Source organism: Salvelinus fontinalis, chromosome 9, assembly GCF_029448725.1.
Source record: "Salvelinus fontinalis isolate EN_2023a chromosome 9, ASM2944872v1, whole genome shotgun sequence".
Taxonomy (NCBI): Eukaryota; Metazoa; Chordata; class Actinopteri; order Salmoniformes; family Salmonidae; genus Salvelinus; species Salvelinus fontinalis.
The window spans coordinates 36,004,675-36,022,501 of NC_074673.1; the positions used below are offsets into that span (position 1 = coordinate 36,004,675).

The 17,827-nt window shown below is 44.6% G+C and overlaps 1 pseudogene; it reads left to right on the plus strand.

Moving 5' to 3' along the window:
* LOC129861825 (hydrocephalus-inducing protein-like) overlaps positions 1-17,827 on the plus strand; it is a 97,718-nt pseudogene that overhangs the window by 77,812 nt on the left and 2,079 nt on the right.

Here is a 17,827-nt window from a genome sequence, read left to right on the forward strand (position 1 = left end):
AAGTAATGATAAAGGGTTGATTATGAATAGAAAAGGGTTGTGTAGTTACATAACTCAGGTTACGCCATCTCTTACTATGTTGAAAAATCAAGACAGAGTTATTGCTGATAGTTTATGGATGTGTGGAAAACACTAACTGTTGAATGTATTGTCTGATGGATGGATTGGTCCTTGTGCCTTAGTTAGAGCAATTAAATAGGTTACTATTATTGAATCACTCCATGATGACTATGTTAAACCTAGAGTTAAAGTGGTTTATGATAAGGATCCTGAGGTATACCTTAATGCAATTGGACTGCTTAGAGGTCTACCTAGGGATTTCAAGGCCAGAGATGAGGTTAAATCAGGATTTGAATCTATATTTTTGTGGATAACACCAAATAAGAACTTAGAGTGGATTAATTATATATGCTATAACCAACAGGGATTCATTAACTATACTTAATTGGCTCTTAGTGGAGAAGGGTGGAGTTTGTGTCATGTTTGGGGATGACTGTTGCACCTTTATTCCCAATAATGCTATGGCCAAACTCAAAGGATTATGAGCAGAAGTAAAGGCTAATTCTGGTTTGGACTCTCATGTTTGGGATTGGTTGGACCTAGTGTTAGGAAAGTGGGGAGCCATGTTTGCTAGGATGGCCATCATTTTGGGAGGAGGGTTATTGGCTCTGGGTATTGTATTTTGTTGTGTTATACCCCTGCTAAAGTCAATTGTGGTTTAGACAACAGTTAAACAGATGTCTGTAAGGAGAGAGGGGTGGTCATGCGTGTCATGGTTTCCATGTATATGTTAAATTACCCAGTTCAGATTAATATTTACTCATACATGTCCACAAAAAGTGTAATTTGCGTCACAATTTCAAGTGGTGTACAAAAATTCATGAGGATGGTCATTATCATCACCTAGAACCTTTTTTCTGTCAAAGTGTCAAAGAAGAGATTGTCTTATATGTAAGGATGAGGACTGTGGTCTTATGTAAAGGGGTTTTAGCATATCTATTTTGCCTAATGCTTTGTGTTCTTTGTAACCTCAGGCAGGGATTCATACTACATGCTCATTGCTTCATCAAAATATAATGGTTGATTATTAGTATTTTTTATTTTAACTAGATCTTTCATTCCTATTTTATGTTATTAATTGGAGATGTTTGGTCTAGTTGGGTTTTGTAAGAATATTATGTTTCAATTGGATCTTTTCTTCCTGTCTGTGTTTATGTATTGGAGATGTTTGGTACAAGTGATTTGTAAGCTTTATTTTGATAATGTTTTAGTCAATTGTTGGTATTGATATCTACTCTCTATATGTCATTTTTAATATGGTTTTTGAGGTTATTTACCCTCAAGAGGAGGGATTATGTAGGAGTAAGTGACATATGTAGGTAGATATCACACTATTAAACAATAGATAGGTAAATAGTATAAGAAGGCAGATGTGAGTGTGTTTGCCATTCTGGTAAATACAGGAAACCAAAGATTAGCAGATGATGTAGTAGTAACATAAAATACATGGATAACATATAAATATTAAAGATAGCTGAACATTAAAGTAACAAACCACATGGTAACATAGATCATGAGACCGTGGTAATGGAAATCTACTAAGGGACGTTCTGACCCTCTGACCCTTGTAGATTCTCCATTATGCTGTCAGACAGATAGGCGCTTAAAGAAATTGGACACTAGACACACAGTCTGCTGATTCTTTAAAGAGATACACATGTCAGAGAAATATGTGTTTAGGGCACTTAGACCCACTAGAAATATAGTCTACTCATTCCACTAGAAAAGCATACATACCAGAGAAATATGCCTGAGATGGCTGGACACTAATGAACAAGAAACACATAGTCTGCTGATTCCATTTGAGTGAAACTGACCAGACACATAGACGCCTATAAGCAATTGGATGCCCTAGAGAGGGGGGGGGGGCACAAAGAGTGCATTGATTTAGTGGTAAAGGGAGGGTCCGGCCACCATTATAAACTGATTGAAGGCAGATGGTGGGGAATGACGTCATAGGGGACGGACAATACTATGTGGGTATAAATATAAAGGACTGGACTTCTGAGGGGGGGGTTCCGCGGTGGGGGTTCCGCGGACATTCCAGATGGCTGTACAATTGTAATAAAGAGCATGATTGAATTTACAAGTTCTGATAAAGCGTTATATTTCTGAGATGATTTTCCACGACACAGGCTGCACGAAACCGCCGGACATCGCAGTCATTGTGCATGGGGCTCCCCTCTCAGGAAAGCAGCGGCACATCTACCATTTGAAAAAGTAGCAGTGAGAAAAGCATTTATCTGTGTGCAGGTAAAACGGGCACAACAGTGACTCTTGACAAACACTAAGGTGCAGCATGTCTAAGCATTGATGCTGTGGTGCTGGTTGCATTGTCCTCAGGGATGACCTCTGCTAACCTGCAGGCCCACAAGCTGTGTGCCAAGGCTGCCATTGAGCATGCTCAGAAGAGGGTGGAGGAGGCCGGTGAGTCTCAGCTTGATGGATAGGTATTCACGGGGCGTCTCACTCTGTAGATAGCCAATGATAACTGTATCAAACAAATTGTAATTTATGGCATTAAAGTCTAACATTAAACTAACTTTGGATGAACTATATACTGTGTTTGTAGTTGTCTAACTGTAGATGTGATGTTAGGGGGAGTGATGAGCTCTACAGTAGAGTCTCACAACTCAATCGCTGGTTGAAAACTGTTTTCTGCCCCTCCCAAAAGATAGAATTTGTAGATAATTGGCCCTCTTTCTGGGACTCACCCACAAACAGGACCAAGCCTGGCCTGCTGAGGAGTGACGGACTCCATCCTAGCTGGAGGGGTGCTCTCATCTTATCTACCAACATAGACAGGGCTCTAACTCCTCTAGCTCCACAATGAAATAGGGTGCAGGCCAGGCAGCAGGATTTTAGCCAGCCTGCCAGCTTAGTGGAGTCTGCCACTAGCACAGTCAGTGTAGTCAGCTCAGCCATCCCCATTGAGACCGTGTCTGTGCCTCGACCTAGGTTGGGCAAAACTAAACATGGCGGTGTTGGCCTTAGCAATCTCACTAGGATAAAGACCTCCTCCATTCCTGCCATTATTGAAAGAGATCGTGATACCTCACATCTCAAAATAGGGCTACTTAATGTTAGATCCCTCACTTCAAAGGCAGTTATAGTCAATGAACTAATCACTGATCATAATCTTGATGTGATTGGCCTGACTGAAACATGGCTTAAGCCTGATGAATTTACTGTGTTAAATGAGGCCTCACCTCCTGGTTACACTAGTGACCATATCCTCCGTGCATCCCGCAAAGGTGAAGGTGTTGCTAACATTTACGATAGCAAATTTCAATTTACAAAGAAAATTACGTTTTCGTCTTTTGAGCTTCTAGTCATGAAATATATGCAGCCTACTCAATCACTTTTTATAGTTACTGTTTACAGGCCTCCTGGGCCATTTACAGCGTTCCTCACTGAGTTCCCTGAATTCCTATCGGACCTTCTAGTCATAGCAGATAATATTCAAATTTTTGGTGATTTTAATATTCACATGGAAAAGTCCACAGACCCACTCCAAAAGGGTTTCGGAGCCATCATCGACTCAGTGGGTTTTGTCCAACATGTCTCTGGACCTCCTCACTGTCACAGTCATACTCTGGACCTAGTTTTTTCCCATGGAATAAATGTTGTGGATCTTAATGTTTTTCCTCATAATCCTAGACTATCGGACCACCATTTTATTACGTTTGCAATCGCAACAAATAATCTGCTCAGACCCCAACCAAGGAGCATCAAAAGTCGTGCTATAAATTCTCAGACAACACAAAGATTCCTTGATGCCCTTCCAGACTCCCTCTGCCTACCCAAGGACGTCAGAGGACAAAAATCAGTTAACCACCTAACTGAGGAGCTCAATTTAACCTTGCGCAATACCCTAGATTTAGTTGCACCACTAAAAACTAAAAGATTTGTCATAAGAAACTAGCTCCCTGGTATACAGAAAATACCCGAGCTTTGAAGCAAGCTTCCAGAAAACTGGAACGGAAATGGCGCCACACCAAACTGGAAGTCTTCCGACTAGCTTGGAAAGACAGTCCCGTGCAGTATCGAAGAGCCCTCACTGCTGCTCGACCATCCTATTTTTCCAACTTAATTGAGGAAAATAAGAACAATCTTAAACAAATTTATTTTTGATACTGTCGCAAAGCTAACTAAAAAGCAACATTCCCCAAGTGAGGATGGCTTTCACTTCAGCAGTAATAAATTAATGAACTTCTTTGAGGAATAGATCATGATCATTAGAAAGCAAATTACGGACTCCTCTTTAAATCTGCGTATTCCTCCAATGCTCAGGTATCCTGAGTCTGCACAACTCTGCCAGGATCTAGGATCAAGAGAGACACTTAAGTGTTTTAGTACTATATCTCTTGACACAATGATGAAAATAATCATGGCCTCTAAACCTTCAAGCTGCATACTGGACCCTATTCCAACTAAACTACTTAAAGAGCTGCTTCATGTGCTTGGCCCTCCTATGTTGAACATGATAAACGGCTCTCTATCCACTGGATGTGTACCAAACTCATTAAAAGTGGCAGTAATAAAGCCTCTCTTGAAAAGCCAAACCTTAACCCAGAAAATATTAAAAACTATCGGCCTATATTGAATCTTCCATTCCTCTCAAAAATTGTAGATTCACTGCCTTCCTGATGACAAACAATGTAAACGAAATGCTTCAGTCTGGTTTTAGACCCCATCATAGCACTGAGACTGCACTTGTGAAGGTGGTAAATTACCTTTTAATGGCGTCAGACCGAGGCTCTGCATCTGTCCTCGTGCTACTAGACCTTAGTGCTGCCTTTGATATGATCGATCACCACATTCTTTTGGAGAGATTGGAAACCCAAATTGGTCTACACGGACAAGTTCTGGCCTGGTTTAGATCTTATCTGTTGGAAAGATATCAGTTTGTCTCTGTGAATGGTTTGTCTTCTGACAAATCAACTGTACATTTCGATGTTCCTCAAGGTTCCGTTTTAGGACCACTATTGTTTTCACTATATATTTTACCTCTTGGGGATGTCATTTGAAAACATAATGTTAACTTTCACTGCTATGCTGATGACACACAGCTGTACATTTCAATGAAACATGGTGAATCCCCAAAATTGCCCTCGCTAGAAGCCTGTGTTTCAGACATAAGGAAGTGGATGGCTGAAAACTTTCTACTTCTAAACTCGGACAAAACAGAGATGCTTGTTCTAGGTCCCAAGAAACAAAGAGATCTTCTGTTAAATCTGACAATTAATCTTGATGGTTGTAAAGTCGTCTCAAATAAAACTGTGAAGGACCTCGGCGTTAGTCTGGACCCTGATCTCTCTTTTGATGAACATATCAAGACCGTTTCAAGGACAGCTTTTTTCCATCTACGTAACATTGCAAAAATCTGAAATGTTCTGTCCAAAAATGATGCAGAAAAATTAATCCATGCTTTTGTTACTTCTAGGTTAGACTACTGCAATGCTCTACTTTCCGGCTACCCGGATAAAGCACCAAATAAACTTCAGTTAGTGCTAAATACGTCTACTCAAATCCTGACTAGAACCAAAAAATGTGATCATATTACTCCAGTGCTAGCCTCCCGACACTGGCTTCCTGTTAAGGTAAGGGCTGATTTCAAGATTTTACTGCTAACCTACAAAGCATTACATGAGCTTGCTCCTACCTATCTTTCCGATTTTGTCCTGCCGTACATACCTACACGTACGCTACGGTCAAAAGACGCAGGCCTCCTAATTGTCCCTAGAATTTCTACGCAAACAGCTGGAGGCAGGGCTTTCTCCTATTGTGCTCCAATTTTATGGAATAGTCTGCCTACCCATGTGAGAGACGCAGACTCAGTCTCAAACTTTAAGTCTTTACTGAAGACTCATCTCTTCAGTGGGTCATATGATTGAGTGTAGTCTGGCCCAGGAGTGCGAAGGTGAACGGAAAGGCTCTGGAGCAACGAACCGCCCTTGCTGTCTCTGCCTGGCCGGTTCCCCTCTTTCCACTGGGATTCTCTGCCTCTAACCCTATTACAGGGGCTGAGTCACTGGCTTACTGGTGCTCTTTCATGCCGTCCCTAGGAGGGGTGCGTCACTTGAGTGGGTTGAGTCACTGACGTGATCTTCCTGTCTGGGTTGGCGCCCCCCCCTTGGGTTGTGCCATGGCGGAGATCTTTGTGGGCTATACTCAGCGTTGTCTCAGGATGGTAAGTTGGTGGTTGAAGACATCCCTCTAGTGGTGTGGGGGCTGTGCTTTGGCAAAGTGGGTGGGGTTATATCCTTCCTGTTTGGCCCTGTACGGGGGTATCATCGGATGGGGCCACAGTGTCTCCTGACCCCTCCTGTCTCAGCCTCCAGTATTTATGCTGCAGTAGTTTATGTGTCGGGGGACTAGGGTCAGTTTGTTATATCTGGAGTACTTCTCCTGTCTTATCCGGTGTCCTGTGTGAATTTAAGTATGCTCTCTCTTTCTCTCTCTTTCTCTCTTTCTTTCTCTCTCTCGGAGGACCTGAGCCCTAGGACCATGCCTCAGGACTACCTGGCATGATGACTCCTTGCTGTCCCCAGTCCAGCTGGCCGTGCTGCTGCTCCAGTTTCAACTGTTCTGCCTGCGGCTATGGAACCCTGACCTGTTCACCTGTCCCAGACCTGCTGTTTTCAACTCTCTAGAGACAGCAGGAGCGGTAGAGATACTCTCAATGATCGGCTATGAAAAGCCAACTGACATTTACTCCTGAGGTGCTGACTTGCTGCACCCTCAACAACTACTGTGATTATTATTATTTGACCATGCTTGTCATTTATGAACATTTGAACATCTTGGCCATGTTCTGTTATAATCTCCACCCGGCACAGCCAGAAGAGGACTGGCCACCCCTCAAAGCCCGGTTCCTCTCTAGATTTCTTCCTAGGTTTAGGCCTTTCTAGGGAGTTTTTCCTAGCCACCGTGCTTTTACACCTGCATTGCTTACTGTTTGGGATTTTAGGCTGGGTTTCTGTACAGCACTTTGAGTTATCAGCTGATGTAAGAAGGGCTATATAAATATATTTGATTTGATTTGATGTGTGTTTGTGTCTACACAGCCCAGGCTGTGGTGGAGGTGATGGGGCCTGCTGGTCAGGGTGCTGGTATTCTGAGTGTGGAGGCTATAGCCAAACACCCTGCTTAGGGCAGTCAAGTCAACAACCCCTATCCATCTCTACCAGTAACAAGAACAGTGTTGTGGGTCGGATGAGGATTTAACAGATCACCACCCCCTCAATGGTACCCGCAGCTCATCACAGTAATGTGTATTACTATATCAAAGCTAGGAGTTTGTAATGCCTCTTATTAGTGCTTGCTTTCTGTGCAGGGTGGTGTTCCTATCCACCAGCAGCTGAGCATCAATGTGAGTGTGAGCCAGGTCGTAGAGCTGGGCCTGATGAACTGACTGCTACCAGACCAACTGCTGGTGGGCATCCTCTCAGAGAGACCACAGGTGACATACAGTATATGCAGGATACACATGGTATACACTGTCCAACAAAATGCTTACTTGCAGGTTCCTTCTCGACAATGCAACAACAATAATTTATAGTCCATGGACCCTGAATAAATCTCCTGTGTGATCCTTGAGCGTGTAAATGATGCATGTGATGTATGTGTTGTCCCCTGGCAGCTGAGTGACTGTCACCGGGGTGTTGTGATGGACGGGATGGAGACGCTGTACTGCCGCTCCCCCACCAGCACCCTATAGATCATCAAGGCTTCATCTACATGGTCAACCTCTCAAACAACTACTACGCCTTCAAAGCCAAGGAGAGGGCACAGAGAGAGGCAGAGGGTGAGAACAAACTAGTCCAAAGGAGACTGTGCCTCATATAAACCTCTCTGTTATTGGGAGGGACTATCCTAGTGGAACAGAGACCCTGAAGAGTAACATACTGCTGCCTCTTGAAGAGGTAAATATGTATTGACCTTTCTATGTATTTTTGCCCATGAATTTATTATAATAATAATGATGATCTTTAATTGATGTCCCCTCTCTTCTCTGTTCCCCATGTGTTTGACGGTTTAGGGCTTGGACTCAAAAGCCCTCCTATCCCCTCCTCCACTATCTTCTCTGTCATACCCTACACTAAGAAAAGGCATGTGCCCAGTGCACAGCAGATCACTAGTTGCTTCCCCTTCATGGTGCCCTCAGCCCCAGAGGAAGCTTAAGGCTCGGTCAAGGTATAAAGGTCCTCCATGAAAAATAGCATAACTTCACACATCAAACCACTATTGCCACCATATTCACTTGTTTTGAACTTCTTGCTTACTCTGAAAACCATGATTGATGATACTGTATTAACATTATGTCTAGACTTATGCTCATTCCCTGGAACACTTGTTAACCTCGTTAACAACTGTTCTGTATGCCTTTAACGTTTGTCCATTTAAATGGGATGATAAATGAATTAATGAAGCTATTAATTAAAGCTAGGTCTAACTGAATGGGTCTTACAGGAAGAGGTGTTGACCTCTACTGAAGGACGGGGGAAGAAGGCAGACACGGGCAGAGAGAGTCAGAAAGACAAGAGACGCACCCTAGCCAAAAAGGGGGCCAGGACCAATGACTCCCGCTCCCCTCCTCTAAACGCTGTGACTCGCTTATTTGACACTGAACATTGCCAACAGGAGTCCCAACAGGAGTGCAAACTACATAAGAATACACAAGAATAAACACTGATGTGCATGAATGTGACTTAAAGGTTTGTGTTGTTTTCTATAGGCTCACCACATTCCACTGGAATTCCCCGCCCTATGGAGAGGCGATCCTGAAGATCTGGTTCCACTCCAAAGTCCCTGTCAAGTTTGACAAAACACTGAACTTTGAGTTGTTGGGTACCAAGATGTTCCAAAATGTACTGTGCGGGAATCTGTACATATCTATCCATCAGCAGATACACAAAGTGAGCATTGTTTGTTTCTAAAAGACATTTGTGTTTTTTTATTCCTTGTGAAATATAACCAATTGTTATAAATAGCTGAGTTTTGTCAGATCTCATACTTTTTTATAGGTTGAAATGTTTTATTATTGCTGTAAATGATGTGTTGAGTGTGTGTCGTTTGGTCTATCCCAGGATGGTATTTGCCCACAGGAAGAGAGTCCTTTGATGAAGCGTTGTAGAAGAGCTACATCATCCGCTCTGGCCTCTATGATTTTGGCCCGCTGCTCTGTGGGAAGACCACAGATAGGTAAGGGGATTACCCTCCACTACCCTACCTACTCTGTGAGTTTATTCACTGTAACTCCATAGAGGACAACATGTGTGATGCATGCCTGTGTGTTACCTGTCTGTGCCATAGGTATAAAGAGAGAAAGTATCCAGAGAACATGGAAAGGCTGGTGATACACAACAACTCCTCACTGGATGCTGAGATTCACTTCTTCTTCCAGCATGACACCAAGGCTACCACCTACCAAATGGAACATCCCAACATGACCCTTAAACCGAACAAGAGACAAGAAGCCAATCAGAACTACTCATAACATCGTAGAATGTAGTCTGAGATGTCAGATTTGTCAGAACCCTGACTGTGTGATGCAAACTTACCTAAAAGTTATCACTGTTCACTAATATTATCAGTGAACAGTTTCACATCCATTTACTTTTGTTCTCGTTTTGAAACTTTGTGCGATAAGCACAGTGTTCCAATAATCCACGGTTGTGTCCTGGCAGAAAGAAGACAGTGTGGTGTATCAAAGAGAACCCAGAGCCAGCATTTCTGTCGCGGGGTCCATCCCGAGCTCGAACGCAAGCAGCTGTATTTTGAAAAGAATCTGCTGCACAGGTCTGAAATGAATTAATCCTGTAATTAACATTATCCAGAACTACTGTATAGCTTTTAAACATGCTTCAGTAACAAAGTAGGAGATTTGTTTTTGTCATGGTAGTTTTCTGTTGATTTTCCTTTCGCCACTCTACACCATTCTCCCTGTGCTGGTTGTGAACCTCAGGAAGAACACGAGGAGTCTGTACCTGCGTAACAACACGCTGCTGCCTGCAGCCTGGAGGCTAGAGGTGCTGGGGGATGAGTTCAGTGTGTCCCAGGACCAAGGCATCATACTGCGGGATCCTTGGGGTGTCCCTACCCTAAACCTCTAACCCTAAACTTAACCCCTACCCTTATTCAAACAATAACCTTAACCATAACCCTTACCTAACCCTAACCCTAACCTTAATTCTTACCGTAACCATTTTAAAATTCAACTTCAAAGGGGTAGAGACACCCCAAGGATCCCGGATAGCATGGACCCTTGTCTCAAGCCAGAAAGCGCGATTGCCGTCTGCACTCATCGGTTGAGGAACGAGCGTTGCGCAGGAGTGACGCCATCTGACGTGAGACAATGGCACATCAACCTAAAGAGAGCCATATGCCTCGAGGTACATTACTGGATGATGATTGATTTGATGTTTAGTATCGACTGTTGCATTATTCCTGTTTACCTCATATTGTTGTTGTGTGACTTTCTGACTGTGTGTTGCCGTGTGTGTTAGGTGTCTGATGTGTGGAACAGACAGTCCCAAGGTCTGCTTTTCTCCACAGGTGGTCCACCTCCATGTAGACTGTGCCAAGGAGGTGACCGTGGCCTTCTGCTCAGAGCCACCCGTAGTGCTGACTGCCCAGCCTATCAAGTGTAAGCTGTGCAGGGTGGTGTTCCAGCAGCTTGTGGACCAGGTGCCAGACTGGGACGACCGCCTCAGGACCATCATGTTGGTTGACTCTGGGAAACAGGCGGGTAGTCAACAGCCTGCAAAGAAGAAGATAAAGTCACACATAGCTATAAGGCTACCTTTTTGTGACTGTATTTATTGTTTATCATCATGACCCATGCAGGGAGGATATTTCCTGACTACCCAGACTCCTTGCTCTGGCCAAATGCTACACCACGCCCACAGACGTCAGTTTCTTCACAATCAGTCTGGATCTGAGTACCTCCCCAACGATTTCTGGAATACAACCACATTCTATCCGTTCTGATTGGTCCCAGAAACCCATGGGTTGGGTCTGAGCCAGGGTAAAGCAGCGTTTTGAAAATGTGTCATTAGCTTTAATACTCTGATTGGTTACAGATGATCCAATTGCTAATGACTGTTTTGTACAAAACCCCTTATTTTGACGTTACCACAAATGACTTCAAGGGTGGCTGTCTCAGAATGAAATATGTTGCGAACAGACAGCAGCGGAAGAATTCCGTTTGAGTCATCATGCAAGGGATGAGAGGCCATTGTATTTTAATTACAGTAACTAGTGAAGTAAATTGAGTGTGCCCTGTCTGTCCCCAGGGGATTGAGACAGACACAGAGCTATGGTAGAGAACTCATTCAGTTATGGAACTACGCATCAGTGCTGTGTGTGATTATGCCAAGTTCACCTTGAAGCAGTGACCATAGGAGAGACCATCCACTTCAAAGGACACACTGCTCTATCAGACCAGGCTCACCAAACAGTGTATCTGGTGAATAGGGAGAATCAGCCCTTCCAGTTTATCATTGAAGAAATGTCTTGCCACTCAGAAGCCTTTCTGGACAGCCTGCAGCTGGAGCCTATGGAAGGCGTAGTGCCACCTAAAGACAGGTGTGTGACTCAACTCTCAGCTTATCAGTGGTACATCAACAAATCATCTAAATGTAATGTAACGGAAAAGTGTTGCAGTCCATCTGTTGTTATAGTTAATGCATTGTCAGTGATACCTTTGACACAAAGCATCCTCTCTCTCTTGGTGTCCTGCAGGTTTCCTGTGGTAGTGTCCTTCACCCCAACACAAGATGGAGTGGTGATCTTTAACCTGCTAGTTCAGGTGAAGGGGAAGGTCCAGCCCCTCACTATGACTGTCAAGACAGAGAGCTATAGCATGAACGCCTGTATGCAGTGTGAGAGCACCGAGGGAGGGGTCGCTGAGCTGTCTCCAGGCAACTCTCCTCATCAGGTGGACTTCAAATGGGTGAGAAATGTCGGCTTCAAAGCTTAAGACTCAGACAGAAAGGCTAATTATACACTTAACTCCTCATAATGCAAATTCACAGCTACCTTTTCACTCCTTTGCTTTGTCTGAAGTTTTATAATGACATTCTTCCCCCTGCAGAAGTGTGTGCTCAAAGACATGGGCCTCAACATCAAGGTATCTCTTAGCAGAATCTTAGCAGAAATCAATCTCCCTCTTTCTACCATTTGTTCTGATTCATGATTTTCTCTCTCTCTCTCTCTCTCTCTCTCTCTCTCTCTCTCTCTCTCTCTCTCTCTCTCTCTCTCTCTCTCTCTCTCTCTCTCTCTCTCTCTCTCTCTCTCTCTCTCTCTCTCTCTCTCCTCTCTCTCTCTCTCTCTCTCTCTCCTCTCTCTCTCTCTCTCTCTCCTCTCTCTCTCTCTTCTCTCTCTCTCTCTCTCTCTCTCTCTCTCTCTCTCCTCTCTCTCTCTCTCTCTCTCTCTCTCTCTCCTCTCTCTCTCTCTCTCTCTCTCTCTCTCTCTCTCTCTCTCTCTCTCTCTCTCTCTCTCAGATTAAGAATGGGCCTGCGTTCAGCTACTCCATCCTGGATTCAGCTGGCCTGGATTTCTCCTTCCTCAAACACACCTTTGTAATGGGCTTCATCTACAATGCAGGGATGGTGCTAGCTACACAGACACTGATCATAAGCAACAACGGAGAGAGGGGCATCAGGTAACTGCTGACAAGTTGCCTTTGCTTGAGCGACAACTTTAAAACCAAAAAAACCCCAGCCTACATCAATTGACAGGCTCGCTGTTGGCCCTTTTCATTTCCTCTCGCTTATACTTCCAAATGAAATGTAATGAAAAGGACAGAGTGCCTCACTGCACTGGCAGGGAAAAGCAGAGGTAATATATATTAGTGACTCTCAATGAAGGAGCTGCCATAGCGTGTTATTCTCCTCTTCAGTCCAGATCAGGGATAATCAACTAGATTCAGCTGCAGGCCGTTTTTTTCCTGAGCGGATGGTCGGGGGGCCGGAACATAGTTACATCTAATTAGTAGACTGCAAAAGGACAGCAAGAAGCCCAAACAGATATAACATTTGACTAAAACATAATATTTTCAAACCTTGCTTACATTTGTATGCGATCACGTCGTGCCTCTCTATTATGCGTGGAAATACTTGGGAACAGATTTTTTTCTTTTTTGTTGTTGCTCAGAAAGAAATAAAACCACCTGCGGGCCGTCAGTTGGGGAACGCTGGTGTAGATTGTCAGTTCTCTAACACCTCGTTTCTGGAGGCGGGGTTCCAGCCGGAAGTGCTGCCCCCTGGTGGGTCCATGGAGGTGCCCATCACCTTCTACCCACAGGAGGCAGTGCAATACCATGAGCGAGTGGTCTTTGAGATCAATGACTGTGCCGAGCAGGTGGTCGAGACCCTAGGTCAAGGAATTGAGATGAAGGTGAGGAGATGTGTGTGTGTGTGTGTGTGTGTATGTGTGTGTGTGTGTGTGCATACGTGTGTGTGCTTGTGCGTCTTTATGCATACATTTCCTGTGCACTTCTTCCTCCCAGGTTGACTTTGAGGACCCCAGACACAAGGTGGTGAATCTGGGGGCTCTGCAGATTGGTCAGAAGATCAGGAGGGGGATTCCCCTGGTGAACAACAGCCACTCCTCTCTGACTTTCTCCCTTCTGCTCAGCTCCACTGTACACACTCTGCTTGACTCCAGGGTACTGTACGCCTCTCAGAACCACCTCAACATCACTGTCACTGTGTCCTCTCTCTGAAAGTCAAGCCATATGGCTACCTCGACCTGGCAAGTAGTACAGTAGCTAGATTAATGGATGTTTTGCTCAGAATGTAGCTATAAAGAGAACACAGTTGAGAGTTGTCATACTAGTTGAGTTCTACCTGTGTGATTGAGTGTGATGAGACGTGTATTCCTCTCCTGTACCGTAGGTGTAGTCAGTGAACCCGCCAGGTGAGGTGACCCTGAAGCCGTTTGGGGGCCGCTGTCTGGTGGAGGTGCTATTCTCTCCCAGGTAGCGCATGGCTCCCTTCACCGCAGAGCTGCAACTTGAGTGTCTGGGCACGGTACGCCCCCTGCTGGTGCTGAATGGCTGCTGTCATGGCATGGAGGTCAAGCTGGACCAGGACTACCTGCCCTTTGGAGCTGTTGCTCAGCGCTGCAAAGCCATAAAACGCATCAGAGATTCTAGCCCTGCTCTCTATACCATATCCAACCCTGCAGTTCCACCACCCACATATGCGATGACATCACCTGGTTTCAATGATGTTTCTAGAGACAAGATCTCTCTCATCATCACTCAATACCTAGGTTTACCTCCACTGTATTCACATCCTACCATACCTTTGTCTGTACATTATTCCTTTAAACTATTTTATCGCCCCCAGAAACTTCCTTTTACTCTCTGCTCTGGTAGCTCTAGGCGACCAATTCTCATAGCTTTTAGCCGTACCATTATCCTACTTCTCCTCTGTTCCTCTGGTGATGTAGAGGTGAATCCAGGCCCTGCAGTACCTGGCTCCACTCCTATTCCCCAGGCGCTCTCTTTTGATGACTTCTGTAACCGTAATAGCCTTGGCTTCATGCATGTTAACATTAGGAGCCTCCTCCCTAAGTTTGTTTTGTTCACTGCTTTAGCACACTCTACCAACCCGGATGTTTTAGCCGTGTCTGAATCCTGGCTTAGAAAGACCACCAAAAATTCAGACATTTTTATCCCCAATTACAATATTTTCAGACAAGATAGAACGGCCAAAGGGGGCGGTGTTGCAATCTACTGCAAAGACTGCCTGCAGAGTTCTGTTATACTATCCAGGTCTGTTCCCAAACAATTTGAACTTCTACTTTTAAAAATCCACCTCTCTAAAAACAAGTCTCTCACCGTTGCCGCCTGCTATAGACCACCCTCTGCCCCCAGCTGTGCTCTGGACACTATATGTGAACTGATTGCCCCCCATCTATCTTCAGAGCTCGTGCTGCTAGGCGACCTAAATTTGAACATGCTCAACACCCCAGCCACCCTACAATCTAAGCTTGATGCCCTCAATCTCACACAAATTATTAATGAACCTACCAGGTACCACCCCAATTCCGTAAACACGGGTACCCTCATAGATATCATCCTAACAAACTTGCCCTCCAAATACACCTCTGCTGTTTTTAACCAAGATCTCAGCGATCACTGCCTCATTGCCTGCATCCGTAATGGGTCAGCGGTCAAACGACCTCCACTCATCACTGTCAAACGCTCCCTGAAACACTTCAGCGAGCAGGCCTTCCTAATTGACCTGGCCGGGGTATCCTGGAAGGATATTGATCTCATCCCGTCAGTAGAGGATGCCTGGTCATTTTTAAAAAATGCCTTCCTCACCATCTTGAATAAGCATGCCCCATTCAAGAAATTTAGAACCAGGAACAGATATAGCCCTTGGTTCTCTCCTGACCTGACTGCCCTTAACCAACAGAAAAACATCCTATGGCGTTCTGCATTAGCATCGAACAGCCCCCGTGATATGCAACTTTTCAGGGAAGCCAGAAACCAATATACACAGGCAGTTAGAACAGCCAAGGCTAGCTTTTTCAAGCAGAAATTTGCTTCCTGCAACACAAATTCAAAAAAGTTCTGGGACACCGTAAAGTCCATGGAGAATAAGAACACCTCCTCCCAGCTTCCAACCGCCCTGAAGATAGGAAACACTGTCACCACCGACAAATCCACTATAATTGAGAATTTCAATAAGCATTTTTCTACGGCTGGCCATGCTTTCCACCTGGCTACCCCTACCCCGGACAACAGCACTGCCCTCCCCTCTGCTACTCGCCCAAGCCTTCCCCATTTCTCTTTCTCCCAAATACAGTCAGCTGATGTTCTTAATGAGCTGCAAAATCTGGACCCTTACAAATCAGCCGGGCTAGATAATCTGGACCCTTTCTTTCTAAAACTATCTGCTGAAATTGTTGCCACCCCTATTACTAGCCTCTTCAACCTCTCTTTCGTGTCGTCTGAGATCCCCAAAGATTGGAAAGCAGCTGCGGTTATCCCCCTCTTCAAAGGGGGGGATACCCTTGACCCTAACTGCTACAGACCTATATCTATCCTACCCTGCCTTTCTAAGGTCTTCGAAAGCCAAGTCAACAAACAGATTGCCGACCATTTCGAATCACACCACACCTTCTCCGCTATGCAATCTGGTTTCAGAGCTGGTCATGGGTGCACCTCAGCCACGCTCAAGGTCATAAACGATATCGTAACCGCCATCGATAGGAAACAATACTGTGCAGCCGTATTCATTGACCTGGCCAAGGCTTTTGACTCTGTCAATCACCACATCCTCATTGGCAGACTCGACAGCCTTGGTTTCTCTAATGATTGCCTCGCCTGGTTCACCAACTACTTCTCTGATAGAGTTCAGTGTGTCAAATCGGAGGGTCTGTTGTCCGGGCCTCTGGCAGTCTCTATGGGGGTGCCACAGGGTTCAATTCTTGGACCGACTCTCTTCTCTGTTTACATCAATGATGTCGCTCTTGCTGCTGGTGATTCTCTGATCCACCTCTACGCAGACGACACTATTCTGTATACTTCTGGCCCTTCTTTTGACACTGTGTTAACAACCCTCCAGGCGAGCTTCAATGCCATACAACTCTCCTTCCGTGGCCTCCAACTGCTCTTAAATACAAGTAAAACCAAATGCATGCTCTTCAACCGATCGCTGCCTGCTCCTGCCCGCCTGTCCAACATCACTACATTGGACGGCTCTGACTTAGAATATGTGGACAACTACAAATACCTAGGTGTCTGGTTAGACTGTAAACTCTCCTTCCAGACCCACATCAAACATCTCCAATCCAAAGTCAAATCTAGAATTGGCTTCCTATTCCGCAACAAAGCATCCTTTACTCATGCTGCCAAACATACCCTTGTAAAACTGACCATCCTACCAATCCTCGACTTCGGTGATGTCATTTACAAAATAGCCTCCAAAACCCTACTCAATAAATTGGATGCAGTCTATCACAGTGCCATCCGTTTTGTCACCAAAGCCCCATATACTACCCACCACTGCGACCTGTACACTCTCGTTGGCTGGCCCTCGCTTCATACTCGTCGCCAAACCCATTGGTTCCAGGTCATCTACAAGACCCTGCTAGGTAAAGTCCCCCCTTATCTCAGCTCGCTGGTCACCATAGCAGCACCTACCCGTAGCACGCGCTCCAGCAGGTATATCTCTCTAGTCACCCCCAAAACCAATTCTTCCTTTGGACGCCTCTCCTTCCAGTTCTCTGCTGCCAATGACTGGAACGAACTACAAAAATCTCTGAAACTGGAAACACCTATCTCCCTCACTAGCTTTAAGCACCAGCTGTCAGAGCAGCTCATAGATTACTGCACCTGTACATAACCCATCTACAATTTAGCCCAAACAACTACCTCTTTACCTACTGTATTTATTTATTAATTTATTTTGCTCCTTTGCACCCCATTATTTCTGTCTCTACTTTGCACTTTCTTCCAATGCAAACCAACCATTCCAGTGTTTTTTTTTAGTTTTTATTTTACTTGCTGTGTTGTACTCACTTCGCCTCCATGGCCTTTTTATATTTTTATTTATTTATACATATATCTGTTTGCCTTCACCTCCCTTATCTCACCTCACTTGCTCACATTGTATATAGACTTATTTTTTTATTTTTTTCACTGTATTATTGACTATATGTTTGTTTTTACTCCATGTGTAACTATGTGTTGTTGTATGTGTCGAACTGCTTTGCTTTATCTTGGCCAGGTCGCAATTGT